Raw genomic sequence first — 26,263 nt, 5'->3', positions numbered from 1 at the left:
TAACATCCACTGAAGCCCATTGAGGTCGACTGTCACTTTGTGTTGATTGAAAATTTTCAATGTCTATCTTCCTAATTTGAAGTCGAATTCCAACATTTCTCATATATTTGAGTGAGTTTGCATCTAACTTAGTGAGATATGGTCGATTAACATCCACTGAAGCCCTCTGAGGTCGACTGTCACTTTTTGTTGATTGAAAATTTTCAAAGTCTATCTTCCTAATTTGAAGTCGAATTTCAACATTTTTCATATATTTGAGTGAGTTTGCATCTAACTTTGTCAGATAAGTCGTCTAACATCCACTGAAGCCCATTGAGGTCGACTGTCACTTTGTGTTGATTGAAAATTTTCAAAGTCTATCTTCCTAATTTGAAGTCGAGTTTCAACATTTCTCATATATTTGAGTGAGTTTGCATCTAACTTTGTCAGATAAGTCGTCTAACATCCACTGAAGCCTATTGAAGTCGACTGTCACTTTGTGTTGATTGAAAATTTTCAAAGTCTATCTTCCTAATTTGAAGTCGAGTTTCAACATTTCTTATATATTCGATTGAGTTTGCATCTAACTTTGTCAGATAAGTCGTCTAACATCCACTGAAGCCTATTGAAGTCGACTGTCACTTTGTGTTGATTGAAAATTTTCAAAGTCTATCTTCCTAATTTGAAGTCGAGTTTCAACATTTCTTATATATTCGATTGAGTTTGCATCTAACTTTGTCAGATAAGTCGTCTAACATCCACTGAAGCCCATTGAGGTCGACTGTCACTTTGTGTTGATTGAAAATTTTCAATGTCTATCTTCCTAATTTGAAGTCGAATTCCAACATTTCTCATATATTCGAGTGAGTTTGCATCTAACTTTGTCGGATATCGTCAACTAACATCCACTGAAGCCCATTGAGGTCGACTGTCACTTTGTGTTGATTGAAAATTTTCAATGTCTATCTTCCTAATTTGAAGTCGAATTTCAACATTTCTCATATATTCGAGTGAGTTTGCATCTAACTTTGACGGATATCGTCAATTAACATCCACTGAAGCCCATTGAGGTCGACGGTCACTTTGTTTTGATTGAAAATTTTCAATGTCTATTTCCTTATTTGAAGTCGAATTTCAACATTTCTCATATATTTGAGTGAGTTTGCATCTAACTTTGTGAGATATCGTCGATTAACATCCACTGAAGCCCTCTGAGGTCGACTGTCACTTTGTGTTGATTGAAAATTTTCAAAGTCTATCTTCCTAATTTGAAGTCGAATTTCAACATTTCTCATATATTTGAGTGAGTTTGTATCTAACTTTGTGAGATATCGTCGATTAAAATCCACTAAAGCCCTCTGAGGTCGACTGTCACTTTGTGTTGATTGAAAATTTTCAAAGTCTATCTTCCTAATATGAAGTCGAGTTTCAACATTTCTCATATATTTGAGTGAGTTTGCATCTAACTTTGTCAGATATCGTCAATTAACATCCACTGAAGCCCATTGAGGTCGACTGTCACTTTGTGTTGATTGAAAATTTTCAATGTCTATCTTCCTAATTTGAAGTCGAATTTCAACATTTCTCATATATTTGAGTGAGTTTGCATCTAACTTTGTCAGATAAGTCGTCTAACATCCACTGAAGCCCATTGAAGTCGACTGTCACTTTGTGTTGATTGAAAATTTTCAAAGTCTATCTTCCTAATTTGAAGTCGAGTTTCAACATTTATAATATATTCGAGTGGGTTTGCATCTAACTTTGTCAGATATCGTCAATTAAGATCCACTGAAGCCCATTGAGGTCGACTGTCACTTTGTGTTGATTGAAAATTTTCAATGTCTATCTTCCTAATTTGAAGTCGAATTTCAACATTTCTCATATATTTGAGTGAGTTTGCATCTAACTTTGTCAGATAAGTCGTCTAACATCCACTGAAGCCCATTGAAGTCGACTGTCACTTTGTGTTGATTGAAAATTTTCAAAGTCTATCTTCCTAATTTGAAGTCGAGTTTCAACATTTATAATATATTCGAGTGGGTTTGCATCTAACTTTGTCAGATATCGTCAATTAAGATCCACTGAAGCCCATTGAGGTCGACTGTCACTTTGTGTTGATTGAAAATTTTCAATGTCTATCTTCCTAATTTGAAGTCGAATTTCAACATTTCTCATATATTCGAGTGAGTTTGCATCTATCTTCGTCAGATATCGTCAATTAACATCCACTGAAGCCCATTGAGGTCGACTGTCACTTTGTGTTGATTGAAAATTTTCAATGTCTATCTTCCTAATTTGAAGTCGAATTTCAACATTTCTCATATATTTGAGTGAGTTTGCATCTAACTTTGTGAGATATCGTCGATTAACATCCACTGAAGCCCTCTAAGGTCGACTGTCACTTTGTGTTGATTGAAAATTTTCAAAATCTATCTTCCTAATTTGAAGTCGAATTTCAACATTTCTCATATATTTGAGTGAGGTTGCATATAAGTTTGTCAGATATCGTCGATTAACATCCACTGAAGCCCATTGAGGTCGACTGTCACTTTGTGTTGATTGAAAATTTTCAATGTCTATCTTCCTAATTTGAAGTCGAATTTCAACATTTCTCATATATTCGAGTGAGTTTGCATCTAACTTTGTCAGATATCGTCAATTAACATCCACTGAAGCCCATTGAGGTCGACTGTCACTTTGTGTTGATTGAAAATTTTCAATGTCTATCTTCCTAATTTGAAGTCGAATTTCAACATTTCTCATATATTTGAGTGAGTTTGCATCTAACTTTATCAGATAAGTCGTCTAACATCCACTGAAGCCCATTGAGGTCGACTATCACTTTGTGTTGATTGAAAATTTTCAAAGTCTATCTTCCTAATTTGAAGTCGAGTTTCAACATTTCTCATATATTCGAGTGAGTTTGCATCTAACTTTGTCGGATATCGTCAATTAACATCCACTGAAGCCCATTGAGGTCGACGGTCACTTTGTGTTGATTGAAAATTTTCAATGTCTATCTTCCTTATTTGAAGTCGAATTTCAACATTTCTCATATATTTGAGTGAGTTTGCATCTAACTTTGTGAAATCGTCGATTAACATCCACTGAAGCCCTCTGAGGTCGACTGTCACTTTGTGTTGATTGAAAATTTTCAAAGTCTATCTTCCTAATTTGAAGTCGAATTTCAACATTTCTCATATATTTGACTGAGTTTGCATCTAACTTTGTGAGATATCGTCGATTAACATCCACTGAAGCCCTCTGAGGTCGACTGTCACTTTGTGTTGATTGAAAATTTTCAAATTCTATCTTCCTAATTTGAAGTCGAATTTCAACATTTCTCATATATTCGAGTGAGTTTGCATCTAACTTCGTCAGATATCGTCAATTAACATCCACTGAAGCCCATTGAGGTCGACTGTCACTTTGTGTTGATTGAAAATTTTCAATGTCTATCTTCCTAATTTGAAGTCGAATTTCAACATTTCTCATATATTTGAGTGAGTTTGCATCTAACTTCGTCAGATATCGTCAATTAACATCCACTGAAGCCCTCTGAGGTCGACTGTCACTTTGTGTTTATTGAAAATTTTCAATGTCTATCTTCCTAATTTGAAACCGAATTTCAACATTTCTCATATATTCGAGTTAGTTTGCATCTAACTTCGTCAGATATCGTCAATTAACATCCACTGAAGCCCATTGAGTTCGACTGTCACTTTGTGTTGATTGAAAATTTTCAATGTCTATCTTCCTAATTTGAAGTCGAATTTCAACATTTCTCATATATTTGAGTGAGTTTTCATCTAACTTTGTCAGATAAGTCGTCTAACATCCACTGAAGCCCATTGAGGTCGACTGTCACTTTGTGTTGATTGAAAATTTTCAATGTCTATCTTCCTAATTTGAAGTCGAATTCCAACATTTCTCATATATTTGAGTGAGTTTGCATCTAACTTTGTGAGATATCGTTGATTAACATCCACTGAAGCCCTCTGAGGTCGACTGTCACTTTGTGTTGATTGAAAATTTTCAAAGTCTATCTTCCTAATTTGAAGTCGAATTTCATTATTTCTCATATATTTGAGTGAGTTTGCATCTAAGTTTGTCAGATATCGTCGATTAACATCCACTGAAGCCCATTGAGGTCGACTGTCACTTTGTGTTGATTGAAAATTTTCAATGTCTATCTTCCTAATTTGAAGTCGAATTTCAACATTTCTCATATATTCGAGTGAGTTTGCATCTAACTTTGTCAGATATCGTCAATTAACATCCACTGAAGCCCATTGAGGTCGACTGTCACTTTGTGTTGATTGAAAATTTTCAATGTCTATCTTCCTAATTTGAAGTCGATTCTCAACATTTCTCATATATTTGAGTGAGTTTGCATCTAACGTTGTCAGATAAATCGTCTAACATCCACTGAAGCCCATTGAGGTCGACTGTCACTTTGTGTTGATTGATTATTTTCAAAGTCTATCTTCCTAATTTGAAGTCGAGTTTCAACATTTCTTATATATTCGAGTGAGTTTGCATCTAACTTTGTCAGATATCGTCAATTAACATCCACTGAAGCCCATTGAGGTCGACTGTCACTTTGTGTTGATTGAAAATTTTCAATGTCTATCTTCCTAATTTGAAGTCGAATTCCAACATTTCTCATATATTTGAGTGAGTTTGCATCTAACTTAGTGAGATATGGTCGATTAACATCCACTGAAGCCCTCTGAGGTCGACTGTCACTTTGTGTTGATTGAAAATTTTCAAAGTCTATCTTCCTAATTTGAAGTCGAATTTCAACATTTCTCATATATTTGAGTGAGTTTGCATCTAACTTTGTCAGATAAGTCGTCTAACATCCACTGAAGCTCATTGAGGTCGACTGTCACTTTGTGTTGATTGAAAATTTTCAAAGTCTATCTTCCTAATTTGAAGTCTAGTTTCAACATTTCTTATATATTCGAGTGAGTTTGCATCTAACTTTGTCAGATAAGTCGTCTAACATCCACAGAAGCCCATTGAGGTCGACTGTCACTTTGTGTTGATTGAAAATTTTCAAAGTCTATCTTCCTAATTTGAAGTCGAGTTTCAACATTTCTTATATATTCGAGTGAGTTTGCATCTAACTTTGTCAGATATCGTCAATTAACATCCACTGAAGCCCATTGAGGTCGACTGTCACTTTGTGTTGATTGAAAATTTTCAATGTCTATCTTCCTAATTTGAAGTCGAGTTTCAACATTTCTCATATATTCGAGTGAGTTTGCATCTAACTTTGTCAGATATCGTCAATTAACATCCACTGAAGCCCATTGAGGTCGACTGTCACTTTGTGTTGATTGAAAATTTTCAATGTCTATCTTCCTAATTTGAAGTCGATTCTCAACATTTCTCATATATTTGAGTGAGTTTGCATCTAACGTTGTCAGATAAATCGTCTAACATCCACTGAAGCCCATTGAGGTCGACTGTCACTTTGTGTTGATTGATTATTTTCAAAGTCTATCTTCCTAATTTGAAGTCGAGTTTCAACATTTCTTATATATTCGAGTGAGTTTGCATCTAACTTTGTCAGATATCGTCAATTAACATCCACTGAAGCCCATTGAGGTCGACTGTCACTTTGTGTTGATTGAAAATTTTCAATGTCTATCTTCCTAATTTGAAGTCGAATTCCAACATTTCTCATATATTTGAGTGAGTTTGCATCTAACTTAGTGAGATATGGTCGATTAACATCCACTGAAGCCCTCTGAGGTCGACTGTCACTTTGTGTTGATTGAAAATTTTCAAAGTCTATCTTCCTAATTTGAAGTCGAATTTCAACATTTCTCATATATTTGAGTGAGTTTGCATCTAACTTTGTCAGATAAGTCGTCTAACATCCACTGAAGCTCATTGAGGTCGACTGTCACTTTGTGTTGATTGAAAATTTTCAAAGTCTATCTTCCTAATTTGAAGTCTAGTTTCAACATTTCTTATATATTCGAGTGAGTTTGCATCTAACTTTGTCAGATAAGTCGTCTAACATCCACAGAAGCCCATTGAGGTCGACTGTCACTTTGTGTTGATTGAAAATTTTCAAAGTCTATCTTCCTAATTTGAAGTCGAGTTTCAACATTTCTTATATATTCGAGTGAGTTTGCATCTAACTTTGTCAGATATCGTCAATTAACATCCACTGAAGCCCATTGAGGTCGACTGTCACTTTGTGTTGATTGAAAATTTTCAATGTCTATCTTCCTAATTTGAAGTCGAGTTTCAACATTTCTCATATATTCGAGTGAGTTTGCATCTAACTTTGTCAGATAAGTCGTCTAACATCCACTGAAGCCCATTGAGGTCGACTGTCACTTTGTGTTGATTGAAAATTTTCAAAGTCTATCTTCCTAATTTGAAGTCGAGTTTCAACATTTCTTATATATTCGAGTGAGTTTGCATCTAACTTTGTCAGATAAGTCGTCTAACATCCACTGAAGCCCATTGAGGTCGACTGTCACTTTGTGTTGATTGATTATATTCAAAGTCTATCTTCCTAATTTGAAATCGAGTTTCAACATTTCTCATATATTTGAGTGAGTTTGCATCTTACTTTGTCAGATAAGTCGTCTAACATCCACTGAAGCCCATTGAGGTCGACTGTCACTTTGTGTTGCTTGAAAATTTTCAATGTCTATCTTCCTAATTTGAAGTCGAATTTCAACATTTCTCATATATTTGAGTGAGTTTGCATCTAACTTTGTGAGATATCGTCGATTAACTTCCACTGAACCCCTCTGAGGTCGACTGTCACTTTGTGTTGATTGAAAATTTTCAAAGTCTATCTTCCTAATTTGAAGTCGAATTTCAACATTTCTCATATATTTGAGTGAGTTTGCATCTAACTTTGTCAGATATCGTCGATTAACATCCACTGAAGCCCATTGAGGTCGACTGTCACTTTGTGTTGATTGAAAATTTTCAAAGTCTATCTTCCTAATTTGAAGGCGAGTTTCAACATTTATAATATATTCGAAAGAGTTTGCATCTAACTTTGTGAGATATCGTCAATTAACATCCACTGAAGCCCATTGAGGTCGACTGTCACTTTGTGTTGATTGAAAATTTTCAATGTCTATCTTCCTAATTTGAAGTCGAATTTCAACATTTCTCATATATTCGAGTGAGTTTGCATCTAACTTTGTCAGATATCGTCAATTAACATCCACTGAAGCCCATTGAGGTCGAGTGTCACTTTGTGTTGATTGAAAATTTTCAATGTCTATCTTCCTAATTTGAAGTCGAATTTCAACATTTCTCATATATTTGAGTGAGTTTGCATCTAACTTTGTCAGATATCGTCAATTAACATCCACTGAAGCCCATTGAGGTCGACTGTCACTTTGTGTTGATTGAAAATTTTCAATGTCTATCTTCCTAATTTGAAGTCGAATTTCAACATTTCTCATATATTTGAGTGAGTTTGCATCTAACTTTGTGAGATATCGTCGATTAACATCCACTGAAGCCCTCTGAGGTCGACTGTCACTTTGTGTTGATTGAAAATTTTCAAAGTCTATCTTCCTAATTTGAAGTCGAATTTCAACATTTCTCATATATTTGAGTGAGTTTGCATATAACTTTGTCGGATATCGTCAATTAACATCCACTGAAGCCCATTGAGGTCGACTGTCACTTTGTGTTGATTGAAAATTTTCAATGTCTATCTTCCTAATTTGAAGTCGAATTTCAACATTTCTCATATATTTGAGTGAGTTTGCATCTAACTGTGTCAGATAAGTCGTCTAACATCCACTGAAGCCCATTGAGGTCGACTGTCACTTTGTGTTGATTGAAAATTTTCAATGTCTATCTTCCTAATTTGAAGTCGAGTTTCAACATTTCTTATATATTCGAGTAAGTTTGCATCTAACTTTTACAGATATCGTCAATTAACATCCACTGAAGCCCATTGAGGTCGACTGTCACTTTGTGTTGATTGAAAATTTTCAAATTCTATCTTCCTAATTTGAAGTCGAATTCCAACATTTCTCATATATTCGAGTGAGTTTGCATATAACTTTGTCGGATATCGTCAATTAACATCCACTGAAGCCCATTGAGGTCGACTGTCACTTTGTGTTGATTGAAAATTTTCAATGTCTATCTTCCTAATTTGAAGTCGAATTTCAACATTTCTCATATATTTGAGTGAGTTTGCATCTAACTGTGTCAGATAAGTCGTCTAACATCCACTGAAGCCCATTGAGGTCGACTGTCACTTTGTGTTGATTGAAAATTTTCAATGTCTATCTTCCTAATTTGAAGTCGAGTTTCAACATTTCTTATATATTCGAGTAAGTTTGCATCTAACTTTTACAGATATCGTCAATTAACATCCACTGAAGCCCATTGAGGTCGACTGTCACTTTTGTTGATTGAAAATTTTCAATGTCTATCTTCCTAATTTGAAGTCGAATTTCAACATTTCTCATATATTTGAGTGAGTTTGCATCTAACTTAGTGAGACATCGTCGATTAACATCCACTGAAGCCCTCTGAGGTCGACTGTCACTTTGTGTTGATTGAAAATTTTCAATGTCTATCTTCCTAATTTTAAGTCTAGTTTCAACATTTCTTATATATTCGAGTGAGTTTGCATCTAACTTTGTCAGATAAGTCGTCTTACATCCACTAAAGCCCATTGAGGTCGACTGTCACTTTGTGTTGATTGATTATTTTCAAAGTCTATCTTCCTAATTTGAAGTCGAGTTTCAACATTTCTCATATATTTGAGTGAGTTTGCATCTTACTTTGTCAGATAAGTCGTCTAACATCCACTGAAGCCCATTGAGGTCGACTGTCCCTTTGTGTTGATTGAAAATTTTCAATGTCTATCTTCCTAATTTGAAGTCGAATTTCAACATTTCTCATATATTTGAGTGAGTTTGCATCTAACTTTGTGAGATATCGTCGATTAACATCCACTGAAGCCCTCTGAGGTCGACTGTCACTTTGTGTTGATTGAAAATTTTCAAAGTCTATCTTCCTAATTTGAAGTCGAATTTCAACATTTCTCATATATTTGAGTGAGTTTGCATCTAACTTTATCAGATATCGTCGATTAACATCCACTGAAGCCCATTGAGGTCGACTGTCACTTTGTGTTGATTGAAAATTTTCAAAGTCTATCTTCCTAATTTGAAGTCGAATTCCAACAATTCTCATATATTCGAGTGAGTTTGCATCTAACTTTGTCGGATATCGTCAATTAACATCCACTGAAGCCCATTGAGGTCGACTGTCACTTTGTGTTAATTGAAAATTTTCAATGTCTATCTTCCTAATTTGAAGTCGAATTCCAACAATTCTCATATATTCGAGTGAGTTTGCATCTAACTTTGTCGGATATCGTCAATTAACATCCACTGAAGCCCATTGAGGTCGACTGTCACTTTGTGTTGATTGAAAATTTTCAATGTCTATCTTCCTAATTTGAAGTCGAGTTTCAACATTTATAATATATTCGAAAGAGTTTGCATCTAACTTTGTGAGATATCGTCAATTAACATCCACTGAAGCCCATTGAGGTCGACTGTCACTTTGTGTTGATTGAAAATTTTCAATGTCTATCTTCCTAATTTGAAGTCGAATTTCAACATTTCTCATATATTCGAGTGAGTTTGCATCTAACTTTGTCAGATATCGTCAATTAACATCCACTGAAGCCCTCTGAGGTCGACTGTCACTTTGTGTTGATTGAAAATTTTCAAAGTCTATCTTCCTAATTTGAAGTCGAGTTTCAACATTTCTCATATATTCGAGTGAGTTTGCATCTAACTTTGTCGGATATCGTCAATTAACATCCACTGAAGCCCATTGAGGTCGACGGTCACTTTGTGTTGATTGAAAATTTTCAATGTCTATCTTCCTTATTTGAAGTCGAATTTCAACATTTCTCATATATTTGAGTGAGTTTGCATCTAACTTTGTGAGATATCGTCGATTAACATCCACTGAAGCCCTCTGAGGTCGACTGTCACTTTGTGTTGATTGAAAATTTTCAAAGTCTATCTTCCTAATTTGAAGTCGAATTTCAACATTTCTCATATATTTGAGTGAGTTTCCATCTAACTTGTCAGATATCGTCGATTAACATCCACTGAAGCCCATTGAGGTCGACTGTCACTTTGTGTTGATTGAAAATTTTCAAAGTCTATCTTCCTAATTTGAAGTCGAGTTTCAACATTTATAATATATTCGAGTGAGTTTGCATCTAACTTTGTCAGATATCGTCAATTAACATCCACTGAAGCCCATTGAGGTCGACTGTCACTTTGTGTTGATTGAAAATTTTCAATGTCTATCTTCCTAATTTGAAGTCGAATTTCAACATTTCTCATATATTCGAGTGAGTTTGCATCTAACTTCGTCAGATATCGTCAATTAACATCCACTGAAGCCCATTGAGGTCGACTGTCACTTTGTGTTGATTGAAAATTTTCAATGTCTATCTTCCTAATTTGAAGTCGAATTTCAACATTTCTCATATATTTGAGTGAGTTTGCATCTAACTTTGTCAGATAAGTCGTCTAACATCCACTGAAGCCCATTGAAGTCGACTGTCACTTTGTGTTGATTGAAAATTTTCAAAGTCTATCTTCCTAATTTGAAGTCGAGTTTCAACATTTATAATATATTCGAGTGAGTTTGCATCTAACTTTGTCAGATATCGTCAATTAACATCCACTGAAGCCCATTGAGGTCGACTGTCACTTTGTGTTGATTGAAAATTTTCAATGTCTATTTCCTAATTTGAAGTCGAATTTCAACATTTCTCATATATTCGAGTGAGTTTGCATCTAACTTCGTACGATATCGTCAATTAACATCCACTGAAGCCCATTGAGGTCGACTGTCACTTTGTGTTGATTGAAAATTTCCAATGTCTATCTTCCTAATTTGAAGTCGAATTTCAACATTTCTCATATATTTGAGTGTGTTTGCATCTAACTTTGTCAGATAAGTCGTCTAACATCCACTGAAGCCCATTGAAGTCGACTGTCACTTTGTGTTGATTGAAAATTTTCAAAGTCTATCTTCCTAATTTGAAGTCGAGTTTCAACATTTCTTATATATTCGATTGAGTTTGCATCTAACTTTGTCAGAAAAGTCGTCTAACATCCACTGAAGCCCATTGAGGTCGACTGTCACTTTGTGTTGATTGATTATTTTCAAAGTCTATCTTCCTAATTTGAAGTCGAGTTTCAACATTTCTCATATATTTGAGTGAGTTTGCATCTTACTTTGTCAGATAAGTCGTCTAACATCCACTGAAGCCCATTGAGGTCGACTGTCACTTTGTGTTGATTAAAAATTTTCAATGTCTATCTTCCTAATTTGAAGTCGAATTCCAACATTTCTCATATATTCGAGTGAGTTCGCATCTAACTTTGTCGGATATCGTCAATTAACATCCACTGAAGCCCATTGAGGTCGACTGTCACTTTGTGTTGATTGAAAATTTTCAATGTCTATCTTCCTAATTTGAAGTCGAATTTCAACATTTCTCATATATTTGAGTGAGTTCGCATCTAACTTTGTGAGATATCGTCGATTAACATCCACTGAAGCCCTCTGAGGTCGACTGTCACTTTGTGTTGATTGAAAATTTTCAAAGTCTATCTTCCTAATTTGAAGTCGAATTTCAACATTTCTCATATATTTGAGTGAGTCTGCATCTAACTTTGTCAGATAAGTCGTCTAACATCCACTGAAGCCCATTGAGGTCGACTGTCACTTTGTGTTGATTGAAAATTTTCAAATTCTATCTTCCTAATTTGAAGTCGAATTCCAACATTTCTCATATATTCGAGTGAGTTTGCATATAACTTTGTCGGATATCGTCAATTAACATCCACTGAAGCCCATTGAGGTCGACTGTCACTTTGTGTTGATTGAAAATTTTCAATGTCTATCTTCCTAATTTGAAGTCGAATTTCAACATTTCTCATATATTTGAGTGAGTTTGCATCTAACTGTGTCAGATAAGTCGTCTAACATCCACTGAAGCCCATTGAGGTCGACTGTCACTTTGTGTTGATTGAAAATTTTCAATGTCTATCTTCCTAATTTGAAGTCGAGTTTCAACATTTCTTATATATTCGAGTAAGTTTGCATCTAACTTTTACAGATATCGTCAATTAACATCCACTGAAGCCCATTGAGGTCGACTGTCACTTTTGTTGATTGAAAATTTTCAATGTCTATCTTCCTAATTTGAAGTCGAATTTCAACATTTCTCATATATTTGAGTGAGTTTGCATCTAACTTAGTGAGACATCGTCGATTAACATCCACTGAAGCCCTCTGAGGTCGACTGTCACTTTGTGTTGATTGAAAATTTTCAATGTCTATCTTCCTAATTTTAAGTCTAGTTTCAACATTTCTTATATATTCGAGTGAGTTTGCATCTAACTTTGTCAGATAAGTCGTCTTACATCCACTAAAGCCCATTGAGGTCGACTGTCACTTTGTGTTGATTGATTATTATCAAAGTCTATCTTCCTAATTTGAAGTCGAGTTTCAACATTTCTCATATATTTGAGTGAGTTTGCATCTTACTTTGTCAGATAAGTCGTCTAACATCCACTGAAGCCCATTGAGGTCGACTGTCCCTTTGTGTTGATTGAAAATTTTCAATGTCTATCTTCCTAATTTGAAGTCGAATTTCAACATTTCTCATATATTTGAGTGAGTTTGCATCTAACTTTGTGAGATATCGTCGATTAACATCCACTGAAGCCCTCTGAGGTCGACTGTCACTTTGTGTTGATTGAAAATTTTCAAAGTCTATCTTCCTAATTTGAAGTCGAATTTCAACATTTCTCATATATTTGAGTGAGTTTGCATCTAACTTTATCAGATATCGTCGATTAACATCCACTGAAGCCCATTGAGGTCGACTGTCACTTTGTGTTGATTGAAAATTTTCAAAGTCTATCTTCCTAATTTGAAGTCGAATTCCAACAATTCTCATATATTCGAGTGAGTTTGCATCTAACTTTGTCGGATATCGTCAATTAACATCCACTGAAGCCCATTGAGGTCGACTGTCACTTTGTGTTAATTGAAAATTTTCAATGTCTATCTTCCTAATTTGAAGTCGAATTCCAACAATTCTCATATATTCGAGTGAGTTTGCATCTAACTTTGTCGGATATCGTCAATTAATATCCACTGAAGCCCATTGAGGTCGACTGTCACTTTGTGTTGATTGAAAATTTTCAATGTCTATCTTCCTAATTTGAAGTCGAGTTTCAACATTTATAATATATTCGAAAGAGTTTGCATCTAACTTTGTGAGATATCGTCAATTAACATCCACTGAAGCCCATTGAGGTCGACTGTCACTTTGTGTTGATTGAAAATTTTCAATGTCTATCTTCCTAATTTGAAGTCGAATTTCAACATTTCTCATATATTCGAGTGAGTTTGCATCTAACTTTGTCAGATATCGTCAATTAACATCCACTGAAGCCCTCTGAGGTCGACTGTCACTTTGTGTTGATTGAAAATTTTCAAAGTCTATCTTCCTAATTTGAAGTCGAGTTTCAACATTTATAATATATTCGAGTGAGTTTGCATCTAACTTTGTCAGATATCGTCAATTAACATCCACTGAAGCCCATTGAGGTCGACTGTCACTTTGTGTTGATTGAAAATTTTCAATGTCTATCTTCCTAATTTGAAGTCGAATTTCAACATTTCTCATATATTCGAGTGAGTTTGCATCTAACTTCGTCAGATATCGTCAATTAACATCCACTGAAGCCCATTGAGGTCGACTGTCACTTTGTGTTGATTGAAAATTTTCAATGTCTATCTTCCTAATTTGAAGTCGAATTTCAACATTTCTCATATATTCGAGTGAGTTTGCATCTAACTTTGTCAGATAAGTCGTCTAACATCCACTGAAGCCCATTGAAGTCGACTGTCACTTTGTGTTGATTGAAAATTTTCAAAGTCTATCTTCCTAATTTGAAGTCGAGTTTCAACATTTCTCATATATTCGAGTGAGTTTGCATCTAACTTTGTCGGATATCGTCAATTAACATCCACTGAAGCCCATTGAGGTCGACGGTCACTTTGTGTTGATTGAAAATTTTCAATGTCTATCTTCCTTATTTGAAGTCGAATTTCAACATTTCTCATATATTTGAGTGAGTTTGCATCTAACTTTGTGAGATATCGTCGATTAACATCCACTGAAGCCCTCTGAGGTCGACTGTCACTTTGTGTTGATTGAAAATTTTCAAAGTCTATCTTCCTAATTTGAAGTCGAATTTCAACATTTCTCATATATTTGAGTGAGTTTCCATCTAACTTGTCAGATATCGTCGATTAACATCCACTGAAGCCCATTGAGGTCGACTGTCACTTTGTGTTGATTGAAAATTTTCAAAGTCTATCTTCCTAATTTGAAGTCGAGTTTCAACATTTATAATATATTCGAGTGAGTTTGCATCTAACTTTGTCAGATATCGTCAATTAACATCCACTGAAGCCCATTGAGGTCGACTGTCACTTTGTGTTGATTGAAAATTTTCAATGTCTATCTTCCTAATTTGAAGTCGAATTTCAACATTTCTCATATATTCGAGTGAGTTTGCATCTAACTTCGTCAGATATCGTCAATTAACATCCACTGAAGCCCATTGAGGTCGACTGTCACTTTGTGTTGATTGAAAATTTTCAATGTCTATCTTCCTAATTTGAAGTCGAATTTCAACATTTCTCATATGTTTGAGTGAGTTTGCATCTAACTTTGTCAGATAAGTCGTCTAACATCCACTGAAGCCCATTGAAGTCGACTGTCACTTTGTGTTGATTGAAAATTTTCAAAGTCTATCTTCCTAATTTGAAGTCGAGTTTCAACATTTCTTATATATTCGATTGAGTTTGCATCTAACTTTGTCAGAAAAGTCGTCTAACATCCACTGAAGCCCATTGAGGTCGACTGTCACTTTGTGTTGATTGATTATTTTCAAAGTCTATCTTCCTAATTTGAAGTCGAGTTTCAACATTTCTCATATATTTGAGTGAGTTTGCATCTTACTTTGTCAGATAAGTCGTCTAACATCCACTGAAGCCCATTGAGGTCGACTGTCACTTTGTGTTGATTAAAAATTTTCAATGTCTATCTTCCTAATTTGAAGTCGAATTCCAACATTTCTCATATATTCGAGTGAGTTTGCATCTAACTTTGTCAGATATCGTCAATTAACATCCACTGAAGCCCTCTGAGGTCGACTGTCACTTTGTGTTGATTGAAAATTTTCAAAGTCTATCTTCCTAATTTGAAGTCGAGTTTCAACATTTATAATATATTCGAGTGAGTTTGCATCTAACTTTGTCAGATATCGTCAATTAACATCCACTGAAGCCCATTGAGGTCGACTGTCACTTTGTGTTGATTGAAAATTTTCAATGTCTATCTTCCTAATTTGAAGTCGAATTTCAACATTTCTCATATATTCGAGTGAGTTTGCATCTAACTTCGTCAGATATCGTCAATTAACATCCACTGAAGCCCATTGAGGTCGACTGTCACTTTGTGTTGATTGAAAATTTTCAATGTCTATCTTCCTAATTTGAAGTCGAATTTCAACATTTCTCATATATTCGAGTGAGTTTGCATCTAACTTTGTCAGATAAGTCGTCTAACATCCACTGAAGCCCATTGAAGTCGACTGTCACTTTGTGTTGATTGAAAATTTTCAAAGTCTATCTTCCTAATTTGAAGTCGAGTTTCAACATTTCTCATATATTCGAGTGAGTTTGCATCTAACTTTGTCGGATATCGTCAATTAACATCCACTGAAGCCCATTGAGGTCGACGGTCACTTTGTGTTGATTGAAAATTTTCAATGTCTATCTTCCTTATTTGAAGTCGAATTTCAACATTTCTCATATATTTGAGTGAGTTTGCATCTAACTTTGTGAGATATCGTCGATTAACATCCACTGAAGCCCTCTGAGGTCGACTGTCACTTTGTGTTGATTGAAAATTTTCAAAGTCTATCTTCCTAATTTGAAGTCGAATTTCAACATTTCTCATATATTTGAGTGAGTTTCCATCTAACTTGTCAGATATCGTCGATTAACATCCACTGAAGCCCATTGAGGTCGACTGTCACTTTGTGTTGATTGAAAATTTTCAAAGTCTATCTTCCTAATTTGAAGTCGAGTTTCAACATTTATAATATATTCGAGTGAGTTTGCATCTAACTTTGTCAGATATCGTCAATTAACATCCACTGAAGCCCATTGAGGTCGACTGTCACTTTGTGTTGATTGAAAATTTTCAATGTCTATCTTCCTAATTTGAAGTCGAATTTCAACATTTCTCATATATTCGAGTGAGTTTGCATCTAACTTCGTCAGATATCGTCAATTAACATCCACTGAAGCCCATTGAGGTCGACTGTCACTTTGTGTTGATTGAAAATTTTCAATGTCTATCTTCCTAATTTGAAGTCGAATTTCAACATTTCTCATATGTTTGAGTGAGTTTGCATCTAACTTTGTCAGATAAGTCGTCTAACATCCACTGAAGCCCATTGAAGTCGACTGTCACTTTGTGTTGATTGAAAATTTTCAAAGTCTATCTTCCTAATTTGAAGTCGAGTTTCAACATTTCTTATATATTCGATTGAGTTTGCATCTAACTTTGTCAGAAAAGTCGTCTAACATCCACTGAAGCCCATTGAGGTCGACTGTCACTTTGTGTTGATTGATTATTTTCAAAGTCTATCTTCCTAATTTGAAGTCGAGTTTCAACATTTCTCATATATTTGAGTGAGTTTGCATCTTACTTTGTCAGATAAGTCGTCTAACATCCACTGAAGCCCATTGAGGTCGACTGTCACTTTGTGTTGATTAAAAATTTTCAATGTCTATCTTCCTAATTTGAAGTCGAATTCCAACATTTCTCATATATTCGAGTGAGTTTGCATCTAACTTTGTCGGATATCGTCAATTAACATCCACTGAAGCCCATTGAGGTCGACTGTCACTTTGTGTTGATTGAAAATTTTCAATGTCTATCTTCCTAATTTGAAGTCGAATTTCAACATTTCTCATATATTTGAGTGAGTTTGCATCTAACTTTGTGAGATATCGTCGATTAACATCCACTGAAGCCCTCTAAGGTCGACTGTCACTTTGTGTTGATTGAAAATTTTCAAAGTCTATCTTCCTAATTTGAAGTCGAATTTCAACATTTCTCATATATTTGAGTGAGGTTGCATATAAGTTTGTCAGATATCGTCGATTAACATCCACTGAAGCCCATTAAGGTCGACTGTCACTTTGTGTTGATTGAAAATTTTCAATGTCTATCTTCCTAATTTGAAGTCGAATTTCAACATTTCTCATATATTCGAGTGAGTTTGCATCTAACTTTGTCAGATATCGTCAATTAACATCCACTGAAGCCCATTGAGGTCGACTGTCACTTTGTGTTGATTGAAAATTTTCAATGTCTATCTTCCTAATTTGAAGTCGAATTTCAACATTTCTCATATATTTGAGTGAGTTTGCATCTAACTTTATCAGATAAGTCGTCTAACATCCACTGAAGCCCATTGAGGTCGACTATCACTTTGTGTTGATTGAAAATTTTCAAAGTCTATCTTCCTAATTTGAAGTCGAGTTTCAACATTTCTCATATATTCGAGTGAGTTTGCATCTAACTTTGTCGGATATCGTCAATTAACATCCACTGAAGCCCATTGAGGTCGACGGTCACTTTGTGTTGATTGAAAATTTTCAATGTCTATCTTCCTTATTTGAAGTCGAATTTCAACATTTCTCATATATTTGAGTGAGTTTGCATCTAAATTTGTGAGATATCGTCGATTAACATCCACTGAAGCCCTCTGAGGTCGACTGTCACTTTGTGTTGATTGAAAATTTTCAAAGTCTATCTTCCTAATTTGAAGTCGAATTTCAACATTTCTCATATATTTGAGTGAGTTTGCATCTAACTTTGTGAGATATCGTCGATTAACATCCACTGAAGCCCTCTGAGGTCGACTGTCACTTTGTGTTGATTGAAAATTTTCAAATTCTATCTTCGTAATTTGAAGTCGAATTTCAACATTTCTCATATATTCGAGTGAGTTTGCATCTAACTTCGTCAGATATCGTCAATTAACATCCACTGAAGCCCATTGAGGTCGACTGTCACTTTGTGTTGATTGAAAATTTTCAATGTCTATCTTCCTAATTTGAAGTCGAATTTCAACATTTCTCATATATTTGAGTGAGTTTGCATCTAACTTCGTCAGATATCGTCAATTAACATCCACTGAAGCCCTCTGAGGTCGACTGTCACTTTGTGTTTATTGAAAATTTTCAATGTCTATCTTCCTAATTTGAAGTCGAATTTCAACATTTCTCATATATTCGAGTGAGTTTGCATCTAACTTCGTCAGATATCGTCAATTAACATCCACTGAAGCCCATTGAGTTCGACTGTCACTTTGTGTTGATTGAAAATTTTCAATGTCTATCTTCCTAATTTGAAGTCGAATTTCAACATTTCTCATATATTTGAGTGAGTTTGCATCTAACTTTGTCAGATAAGTCGTCTAACATCCACTGAAGCCCATTGAAGTCGACTGTCACTTTGTGTTGATTGAAAATTTTCAATGTCTATCTTCCTAATTTGAAGTCGAATCTCAACATTTCTCATATATTTGAGTGAGTTTGCATCTAACGTTGTCAGATAAATCGTCTAACATCCACTGAAGCCCATTGAGGTCGACTGTCACTTTGTGTTGATTGATTATTTTCAAAGTCTATCTTCCTAATTTGAAGTCGAGTTTCAACATTTCTTATATATTCGAGTGAGTTTGCATCTAACTTTGTCAGATATCGTCAATTAACATCCACTGAAGCCCATTGAGGTCGACTGTCACTTTGTGTTGATTGAAAATTTTCAATGTCTATCTTCCTAATTTGAAGTCGAATTCCAACATTTCTCATATATTTGAGTGAGTTTGCATCTAACTTAGTGAGATATGGTCGATTAACATCCACTGAAGCCCTCTGAGGTCGACTGTCACTTTGTGTTGATTGAAAATTTTCAATGTCTATCTTCCTAATTTGAAGTCGAATTTCAACATTTCTCATATATTCGAGTGAGTTTGAATCTAACTTTGTCAGATAAGTCGTCTAACATCCACTGAAGCCCATTGAGGTCGACGGTCACTTTGTGTTGATTGAAAATTTTCAATGTCTATCTTCCTTATTTGAAGTCGAATTTCAACATTTCTCATATATTTGAGTGAGTTTGCATCTAAATTTGTGAGATATCGTCGATTAACATCCACTGAAGCCCTCTGAGGTCGACTGTCACTTTGTGTTGATTGAAAATTTTCAAAGTCTATCTTCCTAATTTGAAGTCGAATTTCAACATTTCTCATATATTTGAGTGAGTTTGCATCTAACTTTGTGAGATATCGTCGATTAACATCCACTGAAGCCCTCTGAGGTCGACTGTCACTTTGTGTTGATTGAAAATTTTCAAAGTCTATCTTCCTAATTTGAAGTCGAATTTCAACATTTCTCATATATTCGAGTGAGTTTGCATCTAACTTTGTCAGATATCGTCAATTAACATCCACTGAAGCCCATTGAGGTCGACTGTCACTTTGTGTTGATTGAAAATTTTCAATGTCTATCTTCCTAATTTGAAGTCGAATTTCAACATTTCTCATATATTTGAGTGAGTTTGCATCTAACTTTATCAGATAAGTCGTCTAACATCCACTGAAGCCCATTGAGGTCGACTATCACTTTGTGTTGATTGAAAATTTTCAAAGTCTATCTTCCTAATTTGAAGTCGAGTTTCAACATTTCTCATATATTCGAGTGAGTTTGCATCTAACTTTGTCGGATATCGTCAATTAACATCCACTGAAGCCCATTGAGGTCGACGGTCACTTTGTGTTGATTGAAAATTTTCAATGTCCATCTTCCTTATTTGAAGTCGAATTTCAACATTTCTCATATATTTGAGTGAGTTTGCATCTAAATTTGTGAGATATCGTCGATTAACATCCACTGAAGCCCTCTGAGGTCGACTGTCACTTTGTGTTGATTGAAAATTTTCAAAGTCTATCTTCCTAATTTGAAGTCGAATTTCAACATTTCTCATATATTTGAGTGAGTTTGCATCTAACTTTGTGAGATATCGTCGATTAACATCCACTGAAGCCCTCTGAGGTCGACTGTCACTTTGTGTTGATTGAAAATTTTCAAATTCTATCTTCGTAATTTGAAGTCGAATTTCAACATTTCTCATATATTCGAGTGAGTTTGCATCTAACTTCGTCAGATATCGTCAATTAACATCCACTGAAGCCCATTGAGGTCGACTGTCACTTTGTGTTGATTGAAAATTTTCAATGTCTATCTTCCTAATTTGAAGTCGAATTTCAACATTTCTCATATATTTGAGTGAGTTTGCATCTAACTTCGTCAGATATCGTCAATTAACATCCACTGAAGCCCTCTGAGGTCGACTGTCACTTTGTGTTTATTGAAAATTTTCAATGTCTATCTTCCTAATTTGAAGTCGAATTTCAACATTTCTCATATATTCGAGTGAGTTTGCATCTAACTTCGTCAGATATCGTCAATTAACATCCACTGAAGCCCATTGAGTTCGACTGTCACTTTGTGTTGATTGAAAATTTTCAATGTCTATCTTCCTAATTTGAAGTCGAATTTCAACATTTCTCATATATTTGAGTGAGTTTGCATCTAACTTTGTCAGATAAGTCGTCTAACATCCACTGAAGCCCATTGAAGTCGACTGTCACTTTGTGTTGATTGAAAATTTTCAATGTCTATCTTCCTAATTTGAAGTCGAATCTCAACATTTCTCATATATTTGAGTGAGTTTGCATCTAACGTTGTCAGATAAATCGTCTAACATCCACTGAAGCCCATTGAGGTCGACTGTCACTTTGTGTTGATTGATTATTTTCAAAGTCTATCTTCCTAATTTGAAGTCGAGTTTCAACATTTCTTATATATTCGAGTGAGTTTGCATCTAACTTTGTCAGATATCGTCAATTAACATCCACTGAAGCCCATTGAGGTCGACTGTCACTTTGTGTTGATTGAAAATTTTCAATGTCTATCTTCCTAATTTGAAGTCGAATTCCAACATTTCTCATATATTTGAGTGAGTTTGCATCTAACTTAGTGAGATATGGTCGATTAACATCCACTGAAGCCCTCTGAGGTCGACTGTCACTTTGTGTTGATTGAAAATTTTCAAAGTCTATCTTCCTAATTTGAAGTCGAATTTCAACATTTCTCATATATTTGAGTGAGTTTGAATCTAACTTTGTCAGATAAGTCGTCTAACATCCACTGAAGCCCATTGAGGTCGACGGTCACTTTGTGTTGATTGAAAATTTTCAATGTCTATCTTCCTTATTTGAAGTCGAATTTCAACATTTCTCATATATTTGAGTGAGTTTGCATCTAAATTTGTGAGATATCGTCGATTAACATCCACTGAAGCCTTCTGAGGTCGACTGTCACTTTGTGTTGATTGAAAATTTTCAAAGTCTATCTTCCTAATTTGAAGTCGAATTTCAACATTTCTCATATATTTGAGTGAGTTTGCATCTAACTTTGTGAGATATCGTCGATTAACATCCACTGAAGCCCTCTGAGGTCGACTGTCACTTTGTGTTGATTGAAAATTTTCAAATTCTATCTTCGTAATTTGAAGTCGAATTTCAACATTTCTCATATATTCGAGTGAGTTTGCATCTAACTTCGTCAGATATCGTCAATTAACATCCACTGAAGCCCATTGAGGTCGACTGTCACTTTGTGTTGATTGAAAATTTTCAATGTCTATCTTCCTAATTTGAAGTCGAATTTCAACATTTCTCATATATTTGAGTGAGTTTGCATCTAACTTCGTCAGATATCGTCAATTAACATCCACTGAAGGCCTCTGAGGTCGACTGTCACTTTGTGTTTATTGAAAATTTTCAATGTCTATCTTCCTAATTTGAAGTCGAATTTCAACATTTCTCATATATTCGAGTGAGTTTGCATCTAACTTCGTCAGATATCGTCAATTAACATCCACTGAAGCCCATTGAGTTCGACTGTCACTTTGTGTTGATTGAAAATTTTCAATGTCTATCTTCCTAATTTGAAGTCGAATTTCAACATTTCTCATATATTTGAGTGAGTTTGCATCTAACTTTGTCAGATAAGTCGTCTAACATCCACTGAAGCCCATTGAAGTCGACTGTCACTTTGTGTTGCTTGAAAATTTTCAAAGTCTATCTTCCTAATTTGAAGTCGAGTTCCAACATTTCTCATATATTTGAGTGAGTTTGCATCTTACTTTGTCAGATAAGTCGTCTAACATCCACTGAAGCCCATTGAAGTCGACTGTCACTTTGTGTTGATTGAAAATTTTCAATGTATATCTTCCTAATTTGGAGTCGAATTCCCACATTTCTCATATATTTGAGTGAGTTCGCATCTAACTTTGTGAGATATCGTCGATTAACATCCACTGAAGCCCTCTGAGGTCGACTGTCACTTTGTGTTGATTGAAAATTTTCAAAGTCTATCTTCCTAATTTGAAGTCGAATTTCAACATTTCTCATATATTTGAGTGAGTTTGCATCTAAGTTTGTCAGATATCGTCGATTAACATCCACTGAAGCCCATTGAGGTCGACTGTCACTTTATGTTGATTGAAAATTTTCAAAGTCTATCTTCCTAATTTGAAGTCGAATTTCAACATTTCTCATATATTCGAGTGAGTTTGCATCTAACTTTGTCAGATATCGTCAATTAACATCCACTGAAGCCCATTGAGGTCGACTGTCACTTTGTGTTGATTGAAAATTTTCAATGTCTATCTTCCTAATTTGAAGTCGAATCTCAACATTTCACATATATTTGAGTGAGTTTGCATCTAACGTTGTCAGATAAATCGTCTAACATCCACTGAAGCCCATTGAGGTCGACTGTCACTTTGTGTTGATTGATTATTTTCAAAGTCTATCTTCCTAATTTGAAGTCGAGTTTCAACATTTCTTATATATTCGAGTGAGTTTGCATCTAACTTTGTCAGATATCGTCAATTAACATCCACTGAAGCCCATTGAGGTCGACTGTCACTTTGTGTTGATTGAAAATTTTCAATGTCTATCTTCCTAATTTGAAGTCGAATTCCAACATTTCTCATATATTTGAGTGAGTTTGCATCTAACTTAGTGAGATATGGTCGATTAACATCCACTGAAGCCCTCTGAGGTCGACTGTCACTTTGTGTTGATTGAAAATTTTCAAAGTCTATCTTCCTAATTTGAAGTCGAATTTCAACATTTCTCATATATTTGAGTGAGTTTGAATCTAACTTTGTCAGATAAGTCGTCTAACATCCACTGAAGCCCATTGAAGTCGACTGTCACTTTGTGTTGATTGAAAATTTTCAATGTCTATCTTCCTAATTTGAAGTCGAATCTCAACATTTCTCATATATTTGAGTGAGTTTGCATCTAACGTTGTCAGATAAATCGTCTAACATCCACTGAAGCCCATTGAGGTCGACTGTCACTTTGTGTTGATTGATTATTTTCAAAGTCTATCTTCCTAATTTGAAGTCGAGTTTCAACATTTCTTATATATTCGAGTGAGTTTGCATCTAACTTTGTCAGATATCGTCAATTAACATCCACTGAAGCCCATTGAGGTCGACTGTCACTTTGTGTTGATTGAAAATTTTCAATGTCTATCTTCCTAATTTGAAGTCGAATTCCAACATTTCTCATATATTTGAGTGAGTTTGCATCTAACTTAGTGAGATATGGTCGATTAACATCCACTGAAGCCCTCTGAGGTCGACTGTCACTTTGTGTTGATTGAAAATTTTCAAAGTCTATCTTCCTAATTTGAAGTCGAATTTCAACATTTCTCATATATTTGAGTGAGTTTGAATCTAACTTTGTCAGATAAGTCGTCTAACATCCACTGAAGCCCATTGAGGTCGACGGTCACTTTGTGTTGATTGAAAATTTTCAATGTCTATCTTCCTTATTTGAAGTCGAATTTCAACATTTCTCATATATTTGAGTGAGTTTGCATCTAAATTTGTGAGATATCGTCGATTAACATCCACTGAAGCCTTCTGAGGTCGACTGTCACTTTGTGTTGATTGAAAATTTTCAAAGTCTATCTTCCTAATTTGAAGTCGAATTTCAACATTTCTCATATATTTGAGTGAGTTTGCATCTAACTTTGTGAGATATCGTCGATTAACATCCACTGAAGCCCTCTGAGGTCGACTGTCACTTTGTGTTGATTGAAAATTTTCAAATTCTATCTTCGTAATTTGAAGTCGAATTTCAACATTTCTCATATATTCGAGTGAGTTTGCATCTAACTTCGTCAGATATCGTCAATTAACATCCACTGAAGCCCATTGAGGTCGACTGTCACTTTGTGTTGATTGAAAATTTTCAATGTCTATCTTCCTAATTTGAAGTCGAATTTCAACATTTCTCATATATTTGAGTGAGTTTGCATCTAACTTCGTCAGATATCGTCAATTAACATCCACTGAAGGCCTCTGAGGTCGACTGTCACTTTGTGTTTATTGAAAATTTTCAATGTCTATCTTCCTAATTTGAAGTCGAATTTCAACATTTCTCATATATTCGAGTGAGTTTGCATCTAACTTCGTCAGATATCGTCAATTAACATCCACTGAAGCCCATTGAGTTCGACTGTCACTTTGTGTTGATTGAAAATTTTCAATGTCTATCTTCCTAATTTGAAGTCGAATTTCAACATTTCTCATATATTTGAGTGAGTTTGCATCTAACTTTGTCAGATAAGTCGTCTAACATCCACTGAAGCCCATTGAAGTCGACTGTCACTTTGTGTTGATTGAAAATTTTCAAAGTCTATCTTCCTAATTTGAAGTCGAGTTCCAACATTTCTCATATATTTGAGTGAGTTTGCATCTTACTTTGTCAGATAAGTCGTCTAACATCCACTGAAGCCCATTGAAGTCGACTGTCACTTTGTGTTGATTGAAAATTTTCAATGTATATCTTCCTAATTTGGAGTCGAATTCCCACATTTCTCATATATTTGAGTGAGTTTGCATCTAACTTTGTGAGATATCGTCGATTAACATCCACTGAAGCCCTCTGAGGTCGACTGTCACTTTGTGTTGATTGAAAATTTTCAAAGTCTATCTTCCTAATTTGAAGTCGAATTTCAACATTTCTCATATATTTGAGTGAGTTTGCATCTAAGTTTGTCAGATATCGTCGATTAACATCCACTGAAGCCCATTGAGGTCGACTGTCACTTTATGTTGATTGAAAATTTTCAAAGTCTATCTTCCTAATTTGAAGTCGAATTTCAACATTTCTCATATATTCGAGTGAGTTTGCATCTAACTTTGTCAGATATCGTCAATTAACATCCACTGAAGCCCATTGAGGTCGACTGTCACTTTGTGTTGATTGAAAATTTTCAATGTCTATCTTCCTAATTTGAAGTCGAATCTCAACATTTCACATATATTTGAGTGAGTTTGCATCTAACGTTGTCAGATAAATCGTCTAACATCCACTGAAGCCCATTGAGGTCGACTGTCACTTTGTGTTGATTGATTATTTTCAAAGTCTATCTTCCTAATTTGAAGTCGAGTTTCAACATTTCTTATATATTCGAGTGAGTTTGCATCTAACTTTGTCAGATATCGTCAATTAACATCCACTGAAGCCCATTGAGGTCGACTGTCACTTTGTGTTGATTGAAAATTTTCAATGTCTATCTTCCTAATTTGAAGTCGAATTCCAACATTTCTCATATATTTGAGTGAGTTTGCATCTAACTTAGTGAGATATGGTCGATTAACATCCACTGAAGCCCTCTGAGGTCGACTGTCACTTTGTGTTGATTGAAAATTTTCAAAGTCTATCTTCCTAATTTGAAGTCGAATTTCAACATTTCTCATATATTTGAGTGAGTTTGAATCTAACTTTGTCAGATAAGTCGTCTAACATCCACTGAAGCCCATTGAGGTCGACTGTCACTTTGTGTTGATTGAAAATTTTCAAAGTCTATCTTCCTAATTTGAAGTCGAGTTTCAACATTTCTTATATGTTTGAGTGAGTTTGCATCTAACTTTGTCAGATAAGTCGTCTAACATCCACAGAAG

This window comes from Diorhabda sublineata, chromosome 10 (genome assembly GCF_026230105.1).
Source record: "Diorhabda sublineata isolate icDioSubl1.1 chromosome 10, icDioSubl1.1, whole genome shotgun sequence".
NCBI classification, from domain to species: Eukaryota; Metazoa; Arthropoda; class Insecta; order Coleoptera; family Chrysomelidae; genus Diorhabda; species Diorhabda sublineata.
Note: the sequence above shows the minus strand (reverse complement) of the source record.